Source organism: Cibotium barometz, chromosome 3 (genome assembly GCF_041138505.1).
Source record: "Cibotium barometz isolate CiBa-2024 chromosome 3, ASM4113850v1, whole genome shotgun sequence".
NCBI classification, from domain to species: domain Eukaryota; kingdom Viridiplantae; phylum Streptophyta; class Polypodiopsida; order Cyatheales; family Cibotiaceae; genus Cibotium; species Cibotium barometz.
In genome coordinates, this window is record NC_141048.1 from 50,572,475 (window position 1) to 50,587,192 (window position 14,718).

The 14,718-nt window shown below is 36.1% G+C and overlaps 1 pseudogene; it reads right to left on the bottom strand.

Moving 5' to 3' along the window:
* Positions 1-6,999: 6,999 nt before the first annotated feature.
* On the bottom strand, positions 7,000-8,325 carry LOC147640220 (chalcone synthase pseudogene; annotated as a pseudogene).
* Between the last annotated feature and the right edge of the window lie 6,393 nt (positions 8,326-14,718).

The window sequence follows — 14,718 nt, forward strand, 5'->3', positions numbered from 1 at the left end:
TAGGTCACGTTTTACTTTTTTATAAAATTTTGGTTTGCATGTCCATCTACACACTTAAAGGCTTCTTTTAAGTATGCTAACTAATTGAAAACTCAATCTTAAACTTTCACTTCATTTTAACACTTAGAATCTTTACTGCTAAAAAACCACTGAAAACCTATTGGAATTCATTACTGAAATCTGTAGCATCCAAAACTTAGGATTATCTTTAATCATAACTTGGTTAATCTCAGAGGTATGTTACAATGGATCAGTGGCATGGCTAGTACGGACGACATGATGATGGTTACACATTTTTGGCGTACATATTGGTACACATTTTGGCATGATTATATTTATCGCGATATTATATTTTTAGCAAAGTTAAAATGAGTGAAGGTATTTGGACAAGACTGTAAATAACAAAAAAGTATGCAAAATTAGACATTTATACGATCTAATATTTATGTTGTGACTTTCTTTAGAATTCAATGCATCAGAGGAGTACTTTTGACATACATTAGTTTTGCAGGCCTAAAAATAGATAAAATTAAGATGTTTTATTTTATCTAATATTTAATTACCTTCTTTAATATTTGTAAAAGGACACTTCTTGTAAACAGGTCACTTTGGCCTGAAACAAAATTAATACATTTAAATACTCATGCAAGGGGGGGGGATGATTGTACTCGGTGATAGTGTTGACGGTGTACTCTGTCTATTTCTTTCTCTCTCTCACTCATGTCTACTATTGAAGATTATTATCTATCATGCTCTATGTTGTAATTTATTTATGTGTTCCAATTCTAATTTCTTGTTTATGAATTATGGAGGGGAGGGGGAGTTGACTTTCACATACAACTAATTTTGGCAATTTCGCCCACACTTGGTTGTAGAATACACATGTTCTAGTAATTTTAAGTACCCACACGACAAGTTTCTGATAACTGTGCATGAAGCTATACCTGTTGCACGTTGCACCCCTGACAGCAGATCTAAGAGGCTTGCTAAATCTACAAACAGCTCTTCCACAACTTCTTGAGAGTAGACATGGATTCCCAATCAATCAAGACATCTTCAAATATATCAGGGAAGTACACAAACTCTCTTTTTATTATTTTTCTTCAAATTCTTTTGATATGAAATAAATAAATAGATAAGTGTATACAAGAGAATCGGAGTCGATATAGGGCGTGCTTAATGATGAGTTATTCTTAATTTTATTAATCATACATGATCATCTTGGTCTATGAGACTCATGGAATAAATAGTTTTGGTGGGGTAAAGAATTAGAAGATAGAATATTTGACTAGTTTTTACGACTAAAAACTTGAACAAATAATCACTTCCTGATGTTTAAGGGTGAAAAGTCAAATGACCCTGACATCCACATCAATACATTTGAGCAGGCCATGAGCAGGCATGGAAGGTCTATAAGCCAATAAGAGAATCCTAAAGGAGCTCAAAAGAGATCAATTTGCTACCACCTTTGAAGATATTCTGATGGATTGGCTCATGCAATTTGATGATGACCATTTTTCTAACTATGCTGAGTTGAGGGATGCATTCGCGAAGATATTCAAAAACATAAGTTTCTCTTTTCTTATTCTTCTTATGTTCTTCCCTCCTTGTCATATTACCTTATGTTTGATGAGAAGTCGAAGTAGAAGAAACATGAAATCTTTTTATTCTTTTTCCTCTCCATATGAAAATAAAAAACAAAGAAAGTAGAGGAAGTGGAGAGTAAATTAAGTAGGCATGTTATTATAAATAATATAAGACATAGATTTGGAAGAAGGAATATCATTCAAATCAACAGAGTGCCCACCATTGTGTGCACAAGGTTTTAGGATCTCTCAACCTAGATAACATGACTTTGTCAAAAGCAATTGGATTTTATATTGATGCTAGTGGCATGGCTCTCTCTCTCTCTCTCTCTCTCTCTCTCTCATATTATGATATACCCTTTTTCACAAAATTCATAGCATCTCTATCAAGTTAAAACTAATAATGTTTGAATAACATGAATGCTACTCCTTTGTTTTGTAAATATATACAAGTAATTTTAACAAGCAAAGAAAGATTGTTCTTTGCTTGATTCTTATTAAAGTGTTCACATTTCACGTTCAATAATCAAGTCATTAGTCTCTTCATAATTATTTTTTAATCCCCTCATTGATTATATCCACCACACTAGTTTTATATCATTTCGGTATAAAAGCCTTTCCCTTGTCCAATAGCATTTAAACCATTACTCATTTTGTCTTTCATTTACCCAAGTTTCTACCCATTAATTTTTATTTTCATTATTAGTTTTTAATTAAACCTGTGAAAACTGCACTATGCTCAAAGCATAATCTACTACTATATGAAGACAATCACATGTTTTTTGTGATAAGGGTTGGTATCTAAGATCTCAAGGCTAGATATTAAACATGATTTTGTAAAGCCTTATAAGACTTATTACTTCTTTCATTAACATTGAGCAATGTGCAGAATAGATTGAGGAAGAGCAACACTTTGCATGATTTGTGCACCACTAGATGATCCTAAGACAAAGCATGCCTTTTAAAGAACCTTGTTGATGTAAACAAGTAGTCAACCCCACTTAAAAACATCCAACAAAATGGTGTGAACCATTGTGTTTGCTTTATAGCGATTGCCAAGATCAAGATTTCATTTGATGTTACAAAATCCAAACGAATGTTTGAAACAAAGATAAATTCTAACCTATGCTTAATATTTGGGATAAATAAGGCTTTAACACCTTCATGGTATAAGAGGGCGTTGCTATTCTACATAAACAAAATCTTTATAGATAATTTATAAGTGCATGTTTTGGCTAAGATGTCTAATCGATAATGTTATGAGTAGTATATATAGTGTGCAAAATCATGAACTGATGAAGTTTTCAGCAGCAGAAAAGTTTTGAAGGGGCTATACATGTAAAATAAGTTTTTTGTATGCATGAATTTTTGTGTCTATAATTGAGTGAGTTGATGATGTCATTAATTCACTAAAGTTTCCTTGCAAAAGTTTTGATCAAGTTTAATGTGCCCACTTAGATTTGCGAGAGGGAGGTATGTTTTTGGAAGCCCACACTTGCATGTGTGAAGAAAGTCAATTTTTTGAAGCCTTTTCTTTTATGTTAAGTTGTTTACAAAGATCTTTAAAATGTTAAAGTTTTATTGGGGCACCATAAAGAAACTAGACAATAAACATTATCATGTGCAGAGATTCAAAATAGGAGCACAGTGACAAGTATAGAGGAGAAACCAGTGCCCTTTGTTCTTCATTATGGGAAACGTAAGCAAATAGTTAAAGAAGCCTACGATTTAGCCAACCACTAGCACATGGAGCTCAAGAATTTGAATCTCAAGAACAAAACAGTGATGAGCAAAATGTAAGGCAAGTAATCACACCTCACATTGAACATTGTGATTTAGTTGAAGAATTATGGGATATTCTTGCAAACATGTATAAGAGTGTGTCCAATTCACGTAAAATGCAATTGAAAGTAGAGTCGTGAATAATGTTAAAAGCTAAAATATTTCCATCTCAAATTATGTTAAAGAATTGTGTTTCAAGCATGCTTGAATAGCTTTTGTTGTGAATATATATTGTTTTATTCATTTATCATGGTGATAGAAGAGTTACCTACTTTTAAGGATCTCATTATAAAAGACGATCCGAGAAGAACACATTCTTGGAGGTATATCAAAGTCTTATAATAATTAGTATGGTCAGGATGCAATCATTTCCTTAAAAATTCTAAAGGAAAAAGAAATAAAGGAAGCGGCTCTGACTCATATGGAAGCGCTAATCAAACCTCATATCAAACCCAACATTAAAATTCTTGGAAATTGCGGAGGATCACAAGTAGGCTTTTTAGAATTCAAGAGGCAAGGTAAGCTTCAAATGTTCAACAAGTAAGAGTAGATTTTTAGAATGTGATACAAAAGGGGAGCTTAAAAATTTCAACAATAGAATGAGGTACATGTTATGCATATCAAGATATAAGAGGTGTTTTTTAAATTTATGAAATCAAAGGCCAATGTATCACTACTATTATAAGCCAAGTCATGTCATAAAATATTGTTTTTCAAGATAAAAATATGTGAAACAGGGTAGATAAAGACATGTGCGAGAAGAAAATTTTAATAAAGGTAGTCATGCATCAACATCAACTTAAAACAACGGTGACAGAGAGGAGCACATACTTTCTAATGCAACATATGGTTAGTGTTATAATTGAAGAGCCATTTGATGATAAGTGTTTTTACCATATAAATTCTCATGAAGTATGGTTTTCATATAAGAAATAAATTAAGGGTCTTGCATTTGTGTCCATAAAATAAGACTCAACACATTCTATTACTGTTATAGGTGACAGTAGTTGATTTTTCAAATAATGTTGTGAAATATTTGCATGATGTATTGTGTGTTCCAAGTATAATTTAAAATATTGTGTCAGTTGGTGAGATTGAGGAATGAAATTTAGAGGTTATTCTCAATTCATATGAAAGCACGCTGTAAGAGCACAACAATAATTGTAAGGTTTTGGGCAAAGCTAACACAGATGGTATAATGTTTATTTTGGATGTTATTTTATAGCACAAAGTGTGCTCTTATGTAAAGAACAATAGTCTACCAAAGTTTGAGCGATGGCATAAGATATTGGGTCATACAAATGTATGAAGATAGAACGACTAGCTAACTTCAAAGATAAGGACTTGTCCAACATTATCAGTCCATGTTTGTTGGAAATTGAATGAAGTATTAAGGCTACACTTTTTCTCATTAGTTAAGGCTTAAAAAGATACGGGATCCAACAAAAAAAATGCCAAGCATTGGTGGATCTCATTATTATATCACCTCAATTCATGATTGCGCAAGGACGTTATGGATCTAATCAGTTAAACATAAAAGTGAAGCTTCTAAGAAGTTTGTTGAATTTAAAAAATTTATAGAAAACTAATGTAATTATAAGTTCAAGTCTTGAGAAGTGATGAAGGTAGTGACTACGTCTTGAAAATTTGACAAATTTGTTAAAACTCATGTAGATGTAGAAGGAGTTTCATAAGTCACATCGACCTCCCAAACATATATGTCATGGAGGACTAGAATATAAAGAGACAAAATTTCCCACAGATTTTGAATCAAGAAATTCAAATGTAGAATATACACTTTAGTCAAGTAAACCTATGTTTGAGCCCCCTTTATACCTACGTAAAACTCTACTCATTCATAGAGAAGAAAGAATGGAATGCAACTTGTCATTGAAATCTTACCTCGCTCTCTCAAGATTATGCCTCTTTAAGTACTAAATCTCAACTACTTGTTGAAGCTCCACTCTCCTTGAAAGCCTATTGAAATTTTTTTCTCAAGGAAGCTACTATATCTGCCTACAAGGATACTCGCTTCTCACGCTCTCTCCAAAGAATTCAAAGACAAAATCCACCAAAAACCCACAAGACTTTACTCTAAACCCTCAGACATAAAATTGATGCAACAATAGTGTGATGGATATAATTAATGAGGGGATTAAGAGATAATTATGAAGAGGCTAATGACTTGATTAATGAGCCCAGAATGCACACGTGTTTGAGCAAGCATCAAAAGACATGCCCACAAAAAGAAGATCATTTCTGTATTTGATAAAAATCCTTGTATGTGTATACAAAGGAATGAGTTGTTTATATAGGCTTTAAAACTCATATGACTTGCCAAATCTACTCGAGTTCATTCTACTTACATGTACTTGATAAAATAAATTCACACTAATCTCCTCATTTATAATATTTTTCCATTCTTTAGCACTTCTGAGAAAATCAAGTTCATTCCATTATGATATAGCTACCATAAAAGCGTAATGTGGAGATAGAAAGGTATCATAAGCTAACCTCTGAATGAGTGACCCTCTTCTTAGTACCTATACACATTGATCTCCATCATTCTATATCTTCAACGTCACATCCATACTTCAAACACACCATAATTGCAAGCTTTTGCCCAATAATGAGCATACATTTTTGTTCCAACATGGCTTTAGCAATTTGTAAAATGTATCAATTATTCCTCTATGCAACACCATTCATCTCTCAATTATATACTTTAAGTTATTTACACAATAAGAAACAATCTCGTTAAGTAAATTATATTTTGGGCTTAAGGTTCTATCTTTTTTGTTAGGCTTTATTTTTATTTTCTCAAAAATAAGGTTCTAAGTGTGTTTATTATCCAGTAGGGACTTGCAATATCTCTTTATCCATTGGTAAGTTTCTCTTTTCTTGTTCTTTTTATGTCTTATTATCTTATTCTTGATGAGAAGTCGAGGTAGAAGAAACATAAAATGTTCTATTCTTCTTCCTCTTTGAATGTAAAGAAAAAGAAGAAAGAAGAGAAATAAGAGAAAGAGGAGTGTAAATTGATTGGTCATGTTATTACAAATACTATAAGATGTAGCATGGCAAGGAATAGCGTTCAAAGCAAGAGAGTGCCCACTGCCGTGTGCTCAAGATTTTAGGACCTATCAACCTAGATAATATGACTTTAGCGAAGGAAAATGGATTCTATATTGATGCTCCTGACACGGCATGCTCTCTCTCTCTCTCTCTCTCTGTCTCTCTCTCTCTCTCTCTGTCATGATAATATTAATCCTTCTTTACAAATTTCATAGCATCTCCATGAGATAAATACTAAAAACAAGAAATTTTATAATTATGAAATTCAATATGTCTCTTATATGATAAGAGGGCACACATATAGAGACTTAGTAGAAATGGCAAGAAGAAGACATGTTATCATGGGCCGGAAAGAACGTAGAAATGCCAAGAAGATGAACCACACACGCTACTAATCATCATCTTGCAATAGACCCAACCAACTCTACGAGTGCCCACATGCCATAGCCTTTCTAGGTGTATCTTTATTCAAGGAAAACTAGAATGAATGAAGGTGCATGGGCCTAAATCTTCCTAGGGTAAAATCCTCTCATATTTTCATTTCCAGCCGAGTAGTTTAAGCAAGGGGGAGGCTCTTAAGGAGAAGAGCCTCGCAAGTCACACCCGGGCCAAAGCTGACGAGCACCCCCCAATCGAATCCCTCGCCAGAAGTGGCGAGCTTCTTTTCCAAAGAGTTGCGCCGCATGTGCTCCATGATGAAGAAAACACAAGCGCTGGACATGTTGCCGTATTCAGCGAGCACTTGTCTAGTGGCTGCGAGTTTCTCGGGTTTGAGCTTGAGTGCCTGCTCCATTTGGTTGAGAATGGCGGGGCCACCTGGGTGCGTGATCCAGAAGATGTCATTGGGACTAGGGGCATGGCCATCATCATCATGGACATTATCCAGGGCATCTTGCAAGACGGCAGGCAGGTTCTGAGAGACAAGCTGTGGAACGGTTTTGTGGAGGTGGAATGTGAGGCCGATTTGCTTCCAGTGGCCTTGGATGGCACCATCACTGTGGGGCAAGATGTAGGAGCCGGTCCAGTGAACCTGAAACCAGGGCTTCTCCACGTGAGCGATGGGGTCGGAGCCGACGATGAGGGCGGACGCACCGTCGCTGAACAAAGCCTGACCCACAAGGCTGTCGATATGGGTCTCATTAGGCCCACGAAAGGTCACCACGGTGATCTCACTGCAGACCACTAGCACGCGTGCGCCCTTGTTGTTCTCGGCCAGCTCCGTGGCCATGCGGAGGGCCGTGCCTCCACCAAAGCAGCCCTGCGAGTACAGCATCAGCCTCTTGATATTGTGGCGCAAACCCAGACGCTTGGTGAGAGCCCAGTCCGCCCCGGGCAAGTCCATGCCGCCCGTTGAGCAGAAGACAAGGTGGGTGATGCAGGACTTGGGGCGGCCCCACTCCTCCAACGCCTTGAGGGCAGCTTCCCCACCAAGCCTGGGTATCTCCTCCACCATGTGCTCTTGCCTCGCATCCAAGGACTGGCCCCAGAAGTCGCACATGCTCGGGTTGGCCCGCAGAATCTCCTCGTTCAGGTACATGTGCCTCTTCTGGATGCCTGATCTGTCACCTGGAGTAGTACGTAGTGTGTACAGAGAGAGCAACGTTAGCTTGGAGTTGCGTCTCACCGGCATATTATTATACAGTATTATTGCAATTATATATTAGTATATATGAGGGGGCTTACAAATGCGCTGGAACTTTTGCTTGAGGTCGGTCATGTGGTTGCTGTTGGTGACGTTGAAGTAGAAGTCCGGGTACTCGTGCTGCTTGAAGAGGTGCGGAGGGGTGGCGCTGCCCATGGCGAGCACGCTGGCAGGGCCATCGGCTTGGGCTTTGGCTAATTTGGCTTTGCATGCGGCGCCATTGGTGGTGGAGATCGGCATGGCGGCGGCGAGCTAGCTAGCGCAGGAGAGGAGACGAGACGAGCAGAGCAGGCAAGAGGCTACTATAATTTGGAACAGTACTGCGCTCGCTGTGTGTAGATCAGCCCAAGGGGTGGCTTAATTATGATATGGCTGGCTGTGCTGTATTAGAGGGGCGCAGCGCTGCTTGCTTTTATAATGCGCTAGCAGCAGGCCTCCCAATTACTAGTCTTGCCTACGACTAGTCAGTACTACTAGTGCCTCCGTTTTCCTGAGAGGACGCCTCCGATTCCATCACACAACTAGTGCTGCTGTCAATATTATATAAATATAAATATAATATAACATTATGGCCACCAACAAAATGTTCTCTCGATATAATTTGTGTGGAGAAAGTGTATAAATTATGCGAACTATACTATATCGACTTCGGACTAAATTCAATATATGTGCGTTAGAATATAATTATACAGATATATAACCATACAATAGTATGGTATATAAATCATACAGAGAGATTAACGTGCTCGTACTGAGGACTTACTGGACGACGGCTACTGAGGGCAAGCGATTAGCGGAGAAAGAGCTCTCCCCGGCTGGATGAGTATGAGAGAGAAATATCTCGTCGGCAGACCGAAGTCTCATGAACTGGTGTGCACAATCGAACTTTGTCACGAAGTCTCATAACTATCCGACTAATATTCTAGTTCCGCTTCAACACAACCTTGTCTCTCTCGCGCCCAGTAACATGCACATCGTGCGTACATTCCCGGTCTAATAGAATTTGTGGTCTCCTTATATACGCATGCGCCACGTTTTTCCCGGTCTAATAGAATTTGTGGTCTCCTTATATACGCATGCGCCACGTTTCAACCAAAGTTGGTGTCACTTACCACCTCCCCCAAAAACAGGGAAAGCCTCTCAAACATCATTAGACTGGTCATTATTATTCACATGCTATATTATTCTTTATATAAGTTATAAAATCATGTTTGCTATCGTTGTCCTCCCTAGAAAAGCTAAAGCTGCTTCTGCAGTGGGAACAATAGACAAGGAAAACCAATAAACCTTGCATACTTAGAAATACAATTAACAATATAGCTAAGGGAGACAACTCTACTCTTGAGGTGAGTGAGCGACATGACCTTTTAATTCTCGCGTGCATGCTCAATCGAGCGGGGCACGTTCCTCGCACAGGGGTATCCAAGGTATGAAGTGAAGGCAAAGCTCCCCAAAATTTGGGCCAAAGACTAGAAGATGGTACCGAAAAGTCAAACACCCCTCCTTTACTTTTGTAGCCTTCATAGAAAACCCCCTGGGGACTGGACCAGTGGTGAAGGTGTGGATAGGAAAGCAAATCTTGGAGAAGCGGCCCCCAAAAGAATGCACTACTCAAGCAATGATGAAAGCCTGTATGCAACTAGGATACCATGTATCTTGGAGCCACTCTTCCTTTGTCTGGTGGAAGAGGATAGGTGAAATATGCTATGTAATCTCTGCTCAATTGCAATGTAAATAAAACTAAACCTAAAACTACAATGATTTAGTGTAAGATTCAAAAGTAAGGTTCCAAAATATTCTTTTTAAGGAAACCTTAGATTGAGTAGATGTTAAAAAATATGGTGCATAATTATAAAAATCATTCTATATGCTTCATTTTTATAAGTAAATCTATAATTTATGAGCTTCTAAATCTCATCATTGGCCAACAATCTTAGTGATTGAAACCATTGACTAGATTTCCCTTTGAGGCTTAACCCCAAGGTTTGGACCTTCGTCACACACTTATCCAGTTCATAAGAAAAAAATTCAAGAAGACATGAGCGAGGGGATAGTCACCCTCGATTCTTCTACTTTGCATAGATGAGAACAAGAAAACAAAATCCAGTTAAGGGACAATCAAAATGGTGAGTCCAATACTTAAATGGGATACAAAAGTACAAATGCAAGCATTCTAAAAGTGGACACAACTTAACGGGATTGAAGAGAGTTATTTGGATTACCTTTTGTGTTCATTAAAGGGTAAGGTAGAAAGGTGGTGTCATCAATACCTTCCCAAGAGACTTAGCCACTTATAAAAAAAAGCTCAAAGATTAATTGAAAGATGTAGAGACACATGTAGTAATGAAGAATTACTCTAAAAAATGTCCAAAATCAAACAAAAAGGGCATTTAGTATGCAGATACATTGACCGAATGTTATGGATACAAAAAGGATATTTAGTATGCAAATACATTGACAGAAGGTTATGGATACATTGATTGAATGTTATGGATAGAAAAAGGGCACTTAGAATGCAGATACATTGATCGAATATTATGGATTATGAAAATTATTTGAATTATTAAAAATGTTATTTTAATAGATAATTTTATCGTCGATATTTATTTCTGATTATCTGCCACATGGTTAGTGAGGTGCTGGTCGCACCGTGTTTGGTAGATAGTCACTAGATATAATCTTGTGCATGTGTGTTTGATAACGGATGAAACGTACCCAAATTCTAACCATATCTTAATCTTACAACTTCATCTAAGAAAACATTAAACTTATTTAATCCTGATGTTTCTACAGCAATACAATCAAATCAACCTTCTCAAATAGCAAACAAGCATGCATGCATATCTAAGATTCTTATCACATAACCAAAGAATCATGTAATCTCAAACAAACATTCACATGATATAAATCTCTATCAATTACAGCATAGCATCTCAATCAATCACAATGTATGTGTCTATCTTAAGACTCTATCATCATCACCATGCTCGACAACATGGTTAGTCATACTGACCAAAATCCAGCCAATCTAGGGCTTTCTCCGATGCCCGTCCACCCAACCTCACCCACTAGACATCGCGGCTATCCTCGGGTATGCCTCTTTGTGAATCTCGTCCTCTTTAGGTTCTACCACATGGCTCCCAAAGCGCATAAATCTCGTTCTCTGTCCGGCGTTCCCTGTCTAAGGATGGCCAGCTTGAATCTCAAAATCTCAACAAGAACAAAACAGTGATGAGCAAAATGTAAGGCAAGTAATCACACCTCACATTGAACATTGTGATTTAGTTGAAGAATTATGGGATATTCTTGCAAACATGTATAAGAGTGTGTCCAATTCACGTAAAATGCAATTGAAAGTAGAGTCGTGAATAATGTTAAAAGCTAAAATATTTCCATCTCAAATTATATTAAAGAATTGTGTTTCAAGCATGCTTGAATAGCTTTTGTTGTGAATATATATTGTTTTATTCATTTATCATGGTGATAGAAGAGTTACCTACTTTTAAGGATCTCATTATAAAAGACGATCCGAGAAGAACACATTCTTGGAGGTACATCAAAGTCTTATAATAATTAGTATGGTCAGGATGCAATCATTTCCTTAAAAATTCTAAAGGAAAAAGAAATAAAGGAAGCGGCTCTGACTCATATGGAAGCGCTAATCAAACCTCATATCAAACCCAACATTAAAATTCTTGAAAATTGCCGAGGATCACAAGTAGGCTTTTTAGAATTCAAGAGGCAAGGTAAGCTTCAAATGTTCAACAAGTAAGAGTAGATTTTTAGAATGCGATACAAAAGGGGAGCTTAAAAATTTCAACAATAGAATGAGGTACATGTTATGCATATCAAGATATAAGAGGTGTTTTTTAAATTTATGAAATCAAAGGCCAATGTATCACTACTATTATAAGCCAGGTCATGTCATAAAATATTATTTTTTAAGATAAAAATATGTGAAACAGGGTAGATAAAGAGATGTGCGAGAAGAAAATTTTAATAAAGGTAGTCATGCATCAACATCAACTTAAAACAACGGTGACAGAGAGGAGCACATACTTTCTAATGCAACATATGGTTAGTGTTATAATTGAAGAGCCATTTGATGATAAGTGTTTTTACCATATAAATTCTCATGAAGTATGGTTTTCATATAAGAAATAAATTAAGGGTCTTGCATTTGTGTCCATAAAATAAGACTCAACACATTCTATTACTGTTATAGGTGACAGTAGTTGATTTTTCAAATAATGTTGTGAAATATTTGCATGATGTATTATGTGTTCCAAGTATAATTTAAAATATTGTGTCAGTTGCTGAGATTGAGGAATGAAATTTAGAGGTTATTCTCAATTCATATGAATGCACGCTGTAAGAGCACAACAATAATTGTAAGGTTTTGGGCAAAGCTAACAAAGATGGTATAATGTTTGTTTTGGATGTTATTTTATAGCACAAAGTGTGCTCTTATGTAAAGAACAATAGTCTACCAAAGTTTGAGCAATGGCATAAGATATTGGGTCATACAAATGTATGAAGGTAGAAGGACTAGCTAACTTCAAAGATAAGGACTTGTCCAACATTATCAGTCCATGTTTGTTGGAAATTAAATGAAGTATGAAGGCTACACTTTTTCTCATTAGTTAAGGCTTAAAAAGATACGGGATCCAACAAAAAAAAATACCAAGCATTGGTGGATCTTATTATTATATCACCTCAATTCATGATTGCGCAAGGACGTTATGGATCTAATCCGTTAAACATAAAAGTGAAGCTTCTAAGAAGTTTGTTGAATTTAAAAAATTTATAGAAAACTAATGTAATTATAAGTTCAAAGTCTTGAGAAGTGATGAAGGTAGTGAGTACGTCTTGAAAATTTGACAAATTTGTTAAAACTCATGTAGATGTAGAAGGAGTTTCATAAGTCACATCGACCTCCCAAACATATATGTCATGGAGGATTAGACTATAAAGAGACAAATTTTCCCACAGATTTTGAATCAAGAAATTCAAATGTAGAATATACACTTTAGTCAAGTAAACCTATGTTTGAGCCCCCTTTATACCTATGTAAAACTCTACTCATTCATAGAGAAGAAAGAATGGAATGCAACTTGTCATTGAAATCTTACCTCGCTCTCTCAAGATTATGCCTCTTTAAGTACTAAATCTCAACTACTTGTTGAAGCTCCACTCTCCCTGAAAGCCTATTGAAAATTTTTTCTAAAGGAAGCTACTATATCTGCCTACAAGGATACTCGCTTCTCACGCTCTCTCCAAAGAATTCAAAGACAAAATCCACCAAAAACCCACAAGACTTTACTCTAAACCCTTAGACATAAAATTGATGCAACAATAGTGTGATGGATATAATTAATGAGGGGATTAAGAGATAATTATGAAGAGGCTAATGACTTGATTAATGAGCCAAGAATGCACACGTGTTTGAGCAAGCATCAAATGACATGCCCACAAAAAGAAGATCATTTCTGTATTTGATAAAAATCCTTGTATGTGTATACAAAGGAATGAGTTGTTTATATAGGCTTTAAAACTCATATGACTTGCCAAATCTACTCGAGTTAATTCTACTTACATGTACTTGATAAAATAAATTCACACTAATCTCCTCATTTATAATATTTTTCCATTCTTTAGCACTTCTGAGAAAATCAAGTTCATTCCATTATGATATAGCTACCATAAAAGCGTAATGTGGAGATAGAAAGGTATCATAAGCTAACCTCTAAATGAGTGACCCTCTTCTTAGTACCTATACACATTGATCTCCATCATTCTATATCTTCAACGTCACATCCATACTTCAAACACACCATAATTGCAAGCTTTTGCCCAATAATGAGCATACATTTTTGTTCCAACATGGCTTTAGCAATTTGTAAAATGTATCAATTATTCCTCTATGCAACACCATTCATCTCTCAATTATATACTTTAAGTTATTTACACAATAAGAAACAATCTCGTTAAGTAAATTATATTTTGGGCTTAAGCTTCTATCTTTTTTGTTAGGCTTTATTTTTATTTTCTCAAAAATAAGGTTCTTAGTGTGTTTATTATCCAGTAGGGACTTGCAATATCTCTTTATCCATTGGTAAGTTTCTCTTTTCTTGTTCTTTTTATGTCTTATTATCTTATTCTTGATGAGAAGTCGAGGTAGAAGAAACATAAAATGTTCTATTCTTCTTCCTCTCTGAATGTAAAGAAAAAGAAGAAAGAAGAGAAATAAGAGAAAGTGGAGTGTAAATTGATTGGGCATGTTATTACAAATACTATAAGATGTAGCATGGCAAGGAATAGCGTTCAAAGCAAGAGAGTGCCCACTGCCGTGTGCTCAAGATTTTAGGACCTGTCAACCTAGATAATATGACTTTAGCGAAGGAAAATGGATTCTATATTGATGCTCCTGACACGGCATGCTCTCTCTCTCTCTCTCTCTCTCTCTCTCTCATGATAATATTAATCCTTCTTTACAAAATTCATAGCATCTCCATGAGATAAATACTAAAAACAAGAAATTTTATAATTATGAAATTCAATATGTCTCTTATATGATAAGAGGGCACACATATAGAGACTTAGTAGAAATGGCAAGAAGAAGACATGTTATCA